Genomic DNA, 10,826 nt, shown 5'->3' with positions numbered 1-10,826 from the left:
TTTTGATTGACTGACTTACTTGTTTTTTTTTGCCAATAATTTTTAAACACACTTTTGAAAACTAGTTATCTTTGCTGTTGTCGATTTTAATTTTTAACACGAATAAACAGGTCATTTAAAATTTCATAGGTTTCGCGTTCGAACTTTGAAGAATACAGTTAGGTACGAGAAATTTAAATAACCAAATCCGATTTTCAATTAACGCGACAAAAACCAAGAATGGCTTTCTCATTATGTTGTTCAAAATTAATTTTACCTGTACGTGCGGCGCTGTGCGAGATTTTGAATTAAATCACACTTTTAGTCTTAGTAAAAAAATTGGAAGACTTTAGTTCTCTATTGATATTAATTTTATATTCAGATTATCAGATTATAACCAACACGTTCACATCTTAGCGACGCAAACGCCATAACTATAAAAGTCAAAAACGAATACAAAATTTCCTAGCAGAGGAGTGCTTTTTCAACCAAACAAGCAGAATTTGACTCCTTTCGTAAAATTCATGTTAATTTCTCGGAAATTGCAAGTAGAAACACAATTCTGAGGCACAGATTGTTCACATGGAATTTCATACTGGTTATAGGTACTAAACGCGCGTGCCACTACGCCAGTGGTAGAAATTTTATACTATAAAACAAAATAGGCATCAAGGCAAGTTTTTCAACCAGTTTTTAGATTAAAGTTTTGAACTGAACAAAAATTTGTGAAACAAATAATTTGATCCCGCGGACCAGAAACCATGAATGTTGGATCCCACAATCTTCGGTAAAACTGAACTTAATTGACCCGTTCACATCTTGGGAGGCATGCAGTCTTACTGGAAAAAACCAAAAAAAAAGAAGTTTGAAATTTGCAGATTTTTCACTACGACGTCAGCTTAATGGAACCAGATCTAAACTAGTATTTATCATTGGTTAAAAATATGATATTTTATCTCTATAAAGTATTAAATACTAACCAATCATACTCCATCAAACTAACAACCTATTTAGTTGTAAAGTATTGAAACTACTTGTAGTTTCAACACCAGAACAATTCAAAATTAACTTAGAATACAGTTTTTCTTTTTCTAGAACTAACTCGCGCAAACTGGTGTACACTAGATCTTTTGAGACTAGGAGATATAAGAGTAAGATTAAGATTGATATTGGACTAAGAAGTTGCACGAATCTATCCGGCCAAAAATAAGATGCAGCGTGACGAGCAGACGGCGTACCTTATCTGAAATTACTCTATGAGTATAGTAATCCATTCATAACTCATCTGGTGCGACCAAAAGTCTCAAACAGACCTTAACTAACCTAGAGTTAGACAAAAATTAGATTAGAATTAGACAAATAGAACATTTCAAAAATGTAATATGACAAAAACTTAGTAGATATGTCTCTACGCCTCAATAAATCTGATCCAATATTCCGAACAATACGAGAACTACCCAGTATTTGAAGAAGACGTCAAACAAGAGACGACATACGATTAGGAAGAAAACTAATTTAGGAAGAAACTGATTTCATGATAGTACGACAAAAACGAGATCAAATTTTTGTATTTAGAATATTACCAGCAGTAAATTCAACTTTTCTTTTACTGACAAAATTTTTTTTTGAAGAATCATCTTCAATAACTTTTCATGGCGCTAAACCTAATAATTATTCAATAACGACTGATAAAAACAACACTTGTCGTTTTCCTTAAATCAGCTGTAAATTGAAGAACATCTTGAAAAAGTATTTATTGATAATAAAAATACAAAAATTCGTTAGTATATTTCATACATCATTAGTATATATAAATCATCACATCATCCCAGCTTCATCATCTAAAATATAACAGCGAATTTCAAAAAACTGACAATCATCAAAACTAAAACTTAAACCTTAATCCTTTATTTTTAAACTATCATGGCTTATCCTTGCTTTCACTTAAGTTAACTTCATTTAAATAACAGATCATCAAGGCTTTCCTTGGATCTTTAAATTAAACTATAGCTAAATTTTAAATTTTCTAAATCTCTGATCATCAAGGCCTATCCTTGGATCAAATAGAACAATTTTGTTCTCCCCCTCCCAATTTAATTAGTGTCTAACGACCTCAAACGTCGATTCATTACCCAACCCTTATCAACGACCCAGAATTAACAGAAGTTTTTCAAAAAACTAAGCATTTTAATTAAGATTAACAGTTAAGAACTTCGGTTACTCATCATTCACTTGATCCCCCTCCTCTTAGATGATCCAGGCTAGAATACTGAAACTTAGTAAGTCATAAAAGAGTATCTAACGAACTACTTGCGTTCTAATTATACTCCAGCCCTTGATCACAAACCACAGCCCCTAAGTAAGATTAGGTAGCTCTATCTTAGCTTGGAATTAGTCACGAGAAAGTACAAATTATTCTCAGGAATCGATAAACGCTTTTCTCTCCATCCCAACAATACGACCCAAGTTAAGCTAACCACAAAAAAATTGTAAGAACTAACAGTTTAAGACATTAGAATCACTAATCCAGATTTTGCACCCATCATCATAAACCTTATGTCAAGAGACAATTTAGGAAACAAACAAACAATAATAATACACATTTATTTGATCAGCGACGACAAATACAACCTCGTAAAAACACCACACAGACAATTAGTAGGATACATAAGAACAAAAGACAAACACTAAAAATGAAAATATTTAACAAACAAAAACAGATTATTAGAAAAAGATTTTCAAAACAAAGAAACGCAGTCTCAGAATCAGAAACAACCGCAAAACAAGAGCTTCACAATATAAAAGACTCAATAAACAAAAACCATCAAATTGACGATGAACTATATTTCACTGATTCAGAAACCACGTCACCAGCATCAATAAAAGGTAAACGTAAAATAAAAAATAGCTACACAAACAAACCAATACGTTTGTACAATTAGATTCAACCAAAAAGACACATTGAAAATTACACATTAACAGTAATACAACACAAAAATGATTCGAAATGAAGATAACCCAAAAAATTCAGTTTTTCCATTTTTAATATATCTATTAATTGAAGCTCGAGGGCTGATACAATTTTGTCAAAACTTAATCGCAAAATTTTTCGAAAAGGGAGAAAATCCGTGCACAAGAGAATTTCCCGATGTAAAAATTGAAAGACAACTTCTTGATCACTATCTCAAACGTATATGTAGTCTCACATCACGATATGGAATCTACACAACAGAAATCAGATCACCAAATGCATTTCATGACAGATATCTCATTCAAATTGATGATGTAGATAATGAACTTTCAAAAATTTTCACACAATAGATAAAAAGCATACAACATCAAAACTCAATAAGAGCAAACTCAATATTCACAAATGATGTATTTTCACTTATCTATAGCTATTTATCTATATTAGAATTGAATGAACCTCAAAGCGGTTCACCAACTCAAACATCTCGACATACAGTTATACGTTAGGAAATACACACGTTTTCAAAATTTTTAAATGCAATCCGGGAAGATCTACCAAAAAATGAAATAACACAACATGTTAGACACGATTTACAAAAAATATTAGCATGGTTTATAATCGATTATTTTAATCACAATATTGATCTTATTGAACAAGCAAGAAAAAATTTTAGACCACAAAATACAGAAGACGAAACTGTACTAGCAGAACAATCAGATTATGTTTGGGACCCTGAATGGTCTCATGAAACATTTATTAGTATACCAACAGATATATCAAGTCAGGCAATGAGCACTATCTCTATTAACAAAAATTATGTTAGAGTATACCCACTTACAATTGACGCAACACCTTTCAACTATAATTCTTTCTTCCCTGAAAGAACAGGAAATAATAGTTCAAATTCTGCAATTATAAATAAGGATAACTTAAATGGAACAAGAACTCTCACACAACAAGATATACCAACTCCATCACATTTTGTAAGCGAAGAAGTGGTTGAAACAAAAACCACAACAGAAGCACAACGAAGCATTTCACCAATTCAACCCAATTTTACAACTCCAAAAATTAAAAACCCAACGCTAGAACAAACAATCATACGCAAATGGCTTATCCAACGTTTCGACCAGTAACAAAACCATCATACAAACAACAAACATCACATAGAAATAATATTGCAGAACATAATGACAACTATGTACATGGACCAAAAACAACAAAACTAAGATGAATACTCAAAACTCCTTCTTTTCACAAAGTCAGAATATACCACAAACGACTTCAAATTCAGTAAATTTTCATGATCAACCGTGATTCTCACAAGAACAAAGTGGAAAGTACCCACTTTTTCAACAAAATAAAAAAAAACAAATACCATACCAGAAATAAACCTCATTATTATGCACAAAATCATTTTCCAACAGATGATGAAGAATACTATAATCAAAATCATCAGCGATTTAATTCAAGCCAAAGACCTCGTTCTTACAGTATTGACCAACCAGATATTTTTGAACCATACGCACGATACCAACAAATACGACAACCTAGAAACAATCCAACACCTTACAACAATATTTTTCAACAACAAAACCCCGTTAACACACAATCATACCAATCAACTCAAATCCATAACGAAATTCCACTGCTATATTAATTTCATCAACATGAAATAACAAAAAGCCAATTTAAATCTTTTCTCAAATGCAACATGCCCCAGAAACACTACAAATGACTATGAATCCATGCCTCATGGGTGGATCATCAAAAACATCAAATAAACCAAAAATGGTATTCACAGGCACAGACCCTGAATATTCTGTAGAAGACAATTTAAACGCAGTCACAGCAAATTTAATTTTAAATATAGGACTTGAACCAGTAAACACGCCACTTCATCACAATTGGATACATAGACACACAGCTTTTATCCAAACCACACTTGACGGCGCAGCCCAAAAATGGTTTTCAGTTTTACCTATAAAAATAAAATCAGATTGGAAAAGATTGACATAGGACTTCTCAAAAATGTTTGATTCAGAAAGAAACAAACAACATCGAAAAGTTTTATGCAATGAAATTCGTAGACTACCCAGTGAAACAATAAAACAACTTGCAGTAAGAATAGAAATACTAAACGAACAGTATACTCACTCAATACTCATGATTATAAAAATACAAAGATGACAGAAATCCTAATGATGACTCTAACACCTCAATTGCGCAAAATAGCAATAAAAAAGAGAGCATCACACCCTTCCTCGATCCGAGAACCAGATTTAGACTTAATAAAACTAGTAGATAAAATAGAACAAGCAAAGATCACTATGAATTTAGAAGAAAGGGAAAACCTTATGTTAAAATATGTGAACAACATCCAAACTACTACTTCACAAAAAAACAATATGAACGACTCTGATACAGAACTATCCGAAAAAATTATTGAATTTTTGAACATTTACGAGAAAAACCCAAATGTTAAAGGCAAACCATCATTCATTGTCGTGTTATTATTGTCGACGATACGGACTCAGCATTGCTGAATGCAGAAAAAAACAACAAGATAACCAAAATAAACCACAAAAAATAGAGAACCCAACAAATCATTTCATCAATACATGAAAAATTATCAAAATTTACCCAACAAAAACATTCTTTGTAATAATAGTTCAGGAAAACCACTTCCAAATAACTCCAATTACTGTGGACAACAATCACCCTAACTACGAATTATAGAGGAAGATCACCATTCACGAAATTTCAGGAAGATCACGATTCACAGAGTCGAAATAGTCAATATCAAAATAACTATTCAAGATCAAATTGAAACCAACCTGAATTTTCGTTTGATGCCAGTTCCCATTCAAATTCTAGAAAAAGAAATTATTTGGTTAATCGATCTAAAAACTCTTCAAACAATCGATATAGAAAAAATTTCAACGATAGGAATAGAAACTAATCAAATAATCGAAACCCTAGATATCAAATAATTGATCACGCGATTATTATAACAACAGATCAAAATTAAACAATTATCACAATAGATCGCGCGATAATTCACAGAAAAGAAATTCGACTTATAACAGTAGACAAAGAAACTACTCTCAGTCACCCCATAGAAAAAACACGTTATCAAAATTCACAACAAAATTATAGTAGTACACCTAAACATCAAAGGCAAATAAATCAGGTACAATCAACTGAGGAAACTCAACCAGACCCCCCTGATATTGACAATAACGAAAGCACAGAAGACAATTGAATCACATCAATTGCGAATCCACAGATAGCGAAAGTGACACAGAAAACACAATTTCAATTAACATGATAAATGTTGAATTTGACTACGAATTTGACTTCTTAACAATGTTTAATTTTCAACACCCTCAGATAACACAAAAAGAATTTGAACAATTGGCTGAATTAATATTAAATTAATCAAAAGTTTACGCAACATCCCAATTTATTGTCGGAAAATTAAATTCACCGTTACATTTACCTCTAATACGTTTACCAAAAATCAAACCCAAACCATAGAGGATATAGGTATCAACCATATTTAATGAAGTTCCTATATTTACATATAGTTTGGACAGCAGGAAAAAACCTCGCAGTAGCCGATACTGTCAATAGAAATACACCACCTGAATTGTTAACAAGAAAAACAACAGTTATCAATACCACAAAATTTTAAATTTTTCCGTGCAAAAGATGAAGCTTCACCAAGATTACAATGCAAACATGCGGTTAAAACTGACATTAACCAACCACAAATAAGTAATCTACAACATTTTCTACAATATCTAGGTTGTCAAAACAATCACTACGAAGTAGACTTACAAGGACAATCTATATTTAAACCAATACGATACTCTTCATGGATAAAAAACAACACACAGCAAAAACCAATCACACAAAAACTATGTTAAAAAAATCTATTCCCCTTAATACAAAAAAAAGTCTCACTGATAATATAAATTTATCAGGCCCACCGAATAATGATTCAAAGTTTACAATAAACTATATATTTAACCTTCATGACCCACTAGATACAACACCTCTAACAAAAATAGAAATTGAAAACATTTTTCTCCCAATAACCGAAAAAATCACACTCGAATTATTACAAAAACATCAAAATCTTGATCCTGTCATAAGACAATTAAATTCTTGGCACAAATATAAAACTAAGCCAATTAAAGCCGATACCACCATTTTAGGAAATAAAACCCTTTTTAGATATTTCAGAAAATTTAACAATACCTCTATCAACGAAAATACAGATATCCTAGGATACCAAACATCTGATATCAAATTACCCTGCCTACCTTTCAGTAAGATGCTTATAGCTTTTCATAACTCTCACTCTTTACACACTGAAGGACAATTTGGAGCAGAGAAAAGATACTCAAACTTTATACAAAATGTTTATTTCCCAAATGCACCAATTTGGATAAAAGTATTATGCAACGATTGCACAACATGTCATTTAAACAACCATACCCAAATCAAAAACCAATCGCAAAAAAAAACAAGATTTTACAGGACAAAGTCTATATTTCAATCACAGAATTTCATTCGATACAAAAGGACCAATATCACCATCCTCAGAAGGAAACTCATATATAATGGTCATAGTCGATGCATTCACACACTACTTAGCACTTAACCCAGTACCTCATTGTAATGCTTATTATGCATTTACAACACTTTATGAACACTGGATAGCAAAATTGGGTTTACCCGAAATCCTTGTCACAGATAATGGCGCTCGATTTAAAAATAACGAAATCATTACACTATGCCACTTTTATAATATTAAGCACAAACCACGTACATCTCATGCACCTTGGACTGCTGGACTAGTCGAAGGTATGAACCGTTCATTAGAGTCATTAGACAATTAAAATCTTGGCACAAATATAAAACTAAGCCAATTAAAGCCGATACCACCATTTTAGGAAATAAAACCCTTCTCAGATATTTCAGAAAATTTAACAATACCTCTATCAACGAAAACACAGATATCCTAGCAGGCATCAACCGTTCATTAGATGTATCATTAACGGAAATGACACACGATATACTGAATGGTCAACAGATGTAAAACTATTCCCACTATCTTATAACTCAAAAATAACAACAACTTTAGGACTATCACCCTAAGAAAAGGTTTTTAATCAAAAACCACGGAAACCGATAATGTTCACAGCAAATTCATCAAAAAATGCACAAAGTTATTGCCAACCCACTGAGGAATCAATATGTTACAATCTACCACTACATTCCCACAATGAAGATCACATTCATCATCCACAAATTTTGAAACTAGTTTCCGGTACAAATACCAAATGGACTTTAAACAGAGATAAAAAACACAACAAAATCTACCAGAAAGTAACAAAAAAACTGTTACAAGAAAAAATATTAATTTCCAAATAAATTCTCGATTTACCCCAGCTACAAATTTAAAAATACGTTTTAATTCCAAACTTAACAACACAAAAAGGAATTTCTAAAAAAATTACGACCACTCCGAAAAAGACCATATCAAATTATTGATAAACCCACTGATGTAACATACAAACTTACAGATTTAAACAAAAAAGAAATCGTTCAACATCAAAAAAAATTTTTACCTTCGAGAACTTACTCAAATGTACTCTTTTACAGGAATTAAAGTTATTCGAAATAATTCAGATCACGAACTTAATCGAAGCACTAATATGAGCCCTATCTAAAAACCAGTTGAAAAAACGAAAAAAAAACTTCCCAAACAAACATCAAAAAAATGTAGACAACAAAAAGATACCTCAAACAGAAAGAAAAAACCAAAAATTAGAAGAAAAAATTTTACCACAAGATCAAAAAGAGAAATCTCTACATAGGCAATCATCGCGACTTCAAAATCAGCCACGAAAAGATTACAAAACATTCATCCCACAATCTAAAATTTTAAAAAAAGTTGAATTTCAGAAACCACTTTAAAATTTATTAACATTTTTACCTCTTCAAGGTATTTTCATAAACCGAATTTTTTTCTCAAAATTCATGCTGAAAAGCACTTGAACAAACTAGTTCAAATTCAGCCAATCAGAAACTTTTCCGAATCATCACCTCATTTTTAACACGTTAAAAATGATAATTTAGCTTAAAATACGAATTCCTCTTGGATACCCCCAATCATCTAATAAAAAACAACAAAAACAGGAAGGCTCTTAAGAGCCCTCCAATTTTCCCTTTCTCAAAAATTGACGAAATCCAACCCACTTGTCTAAAAACCAATAAATAAACCGAACATGCTCGAATTTAGCCTTAAAAAACAAAAGATAGTTCCACGGAACGAATCATTTCTTCAAATGCTTCTTTCTCCAACAGTCAACAAATTTCATAATATTCTTTCAAGCCTATATTCAATCCTCTCAAACTTTTCAAACCTTGTATAACTTTTTGATCCGACATTTTAGAAATATTCATCCTCTCCTTGATGATTTTTTGCAACTTTTTCATTATTTTTTACTCCCTAGCTCAAACCTACGATAATTTTTCCAAAATCTTTAACCATCTCCTCGGGTACGATATTTCAAATAACTATCTAATTTTTCCAACATCTATTCAGTAGAACAGATGTTTTTCTTCTTTTTGAATTATTTCTTACATTTAAAACATCCTTTAAAATGACAATGTGCAAATTTATTTAAAAAAAAAGGCTATTCTAACCTTCGCATTAGCAACAGTATTTTTAATATTTTTCATTCAAGAATATTACAAAAAACACAAAAATTCATCATAAATAAATAACTTTGCCAAACTTACCAAAACTGCTAATCCACAACCCCCACATCAATCCCCACCAAAAACGTCCCGAGAACCTCCAACAACACCAACAAATACTCAAACAAATAACCCCCAATCTTTAACACGCATCTCTTTTCAAGACAATCCATACACGCACGATTGTCCGAACCACTAGAACCAGTAATTCGCCAAGCATCTCTGAGCGAACCACAATACGAACCAGTATATAATATATATCCCCCACTCCAACAAGATTTTAATCAAGCAAGATACCAGAGTCAAAACCAAAACACACTCGAAATTAACAGACAAATTATTCATCCCATACAGAACGGAAATTTGCAAACCCCTAGAGTTCAATTCAACATACCTCATTCACCAACAACAAATCCTCTAGACCTTTCCAGTAGTACAGTTCAAAGTACTCCCCAGAATCCATCACAACCAAACACATCGAACAATCCCTCTTTAGGTTCAACCCCTACATAGAACACATCCGAGAAAGGCCTTTCAATCCCCCAGCCACTACAGAATATCTCCCATTTTGGAAGTCACAAGCTTTTACTCAAGGCGAACCAAATTTAGTGAATGATCCAATAGACGTTTCATCTGACACATCTTTGTCACTACCGGAAACTCTTTCACTCCCTCCAACCCCTTCTTAAACTCAAATTTCACAAACAGCATTTCCTCCAATTTTTCCTACAAATCTCGACGCCAGATATAGAGAAGTTTCAACAAATAACATACATCTACGATTAGATTGGAATACATTCGTAGCACCCCCTCCATTATTTGGACAACGTCACGAGAGTAACAGATTACACAACTGGGCACTAAACAGATTACAATATCGACAAGCTATCTACAAAGATATACAAAAAAATAACATACAAATACTTTTACTAGATAATTTGACGCTAAAATTTGAAATCACAGAAAGACTAAATAATATAATTCATCAACCCCTATCCCTAGCCCCCCCTAAATATAACAGCTCAATCTTTACCTCCCCCATTTATAACAACAGAAATCAACTACAAATACGATAGATACACAAAAAAATCAAGTGTAT

The sequence above is a fragment of the Symsagittifera roscoffensis genome, chromosome 7 (genome assembly GCF_963678635.1).
Source record: "Symsagittifera roscoffensis chromosome 7, txSymRosc1.1, whole genome shotgun sequence".
NCBI classification, from domain to species: Eukaryota; Metazoa; Xenacoelomorpha; order Acoela; family Convolutidae; genus Symsagittifera; species Symsagittifera roscoffensis.
This window is presented reverse-complemented; position numbering follows the sequence as displayed.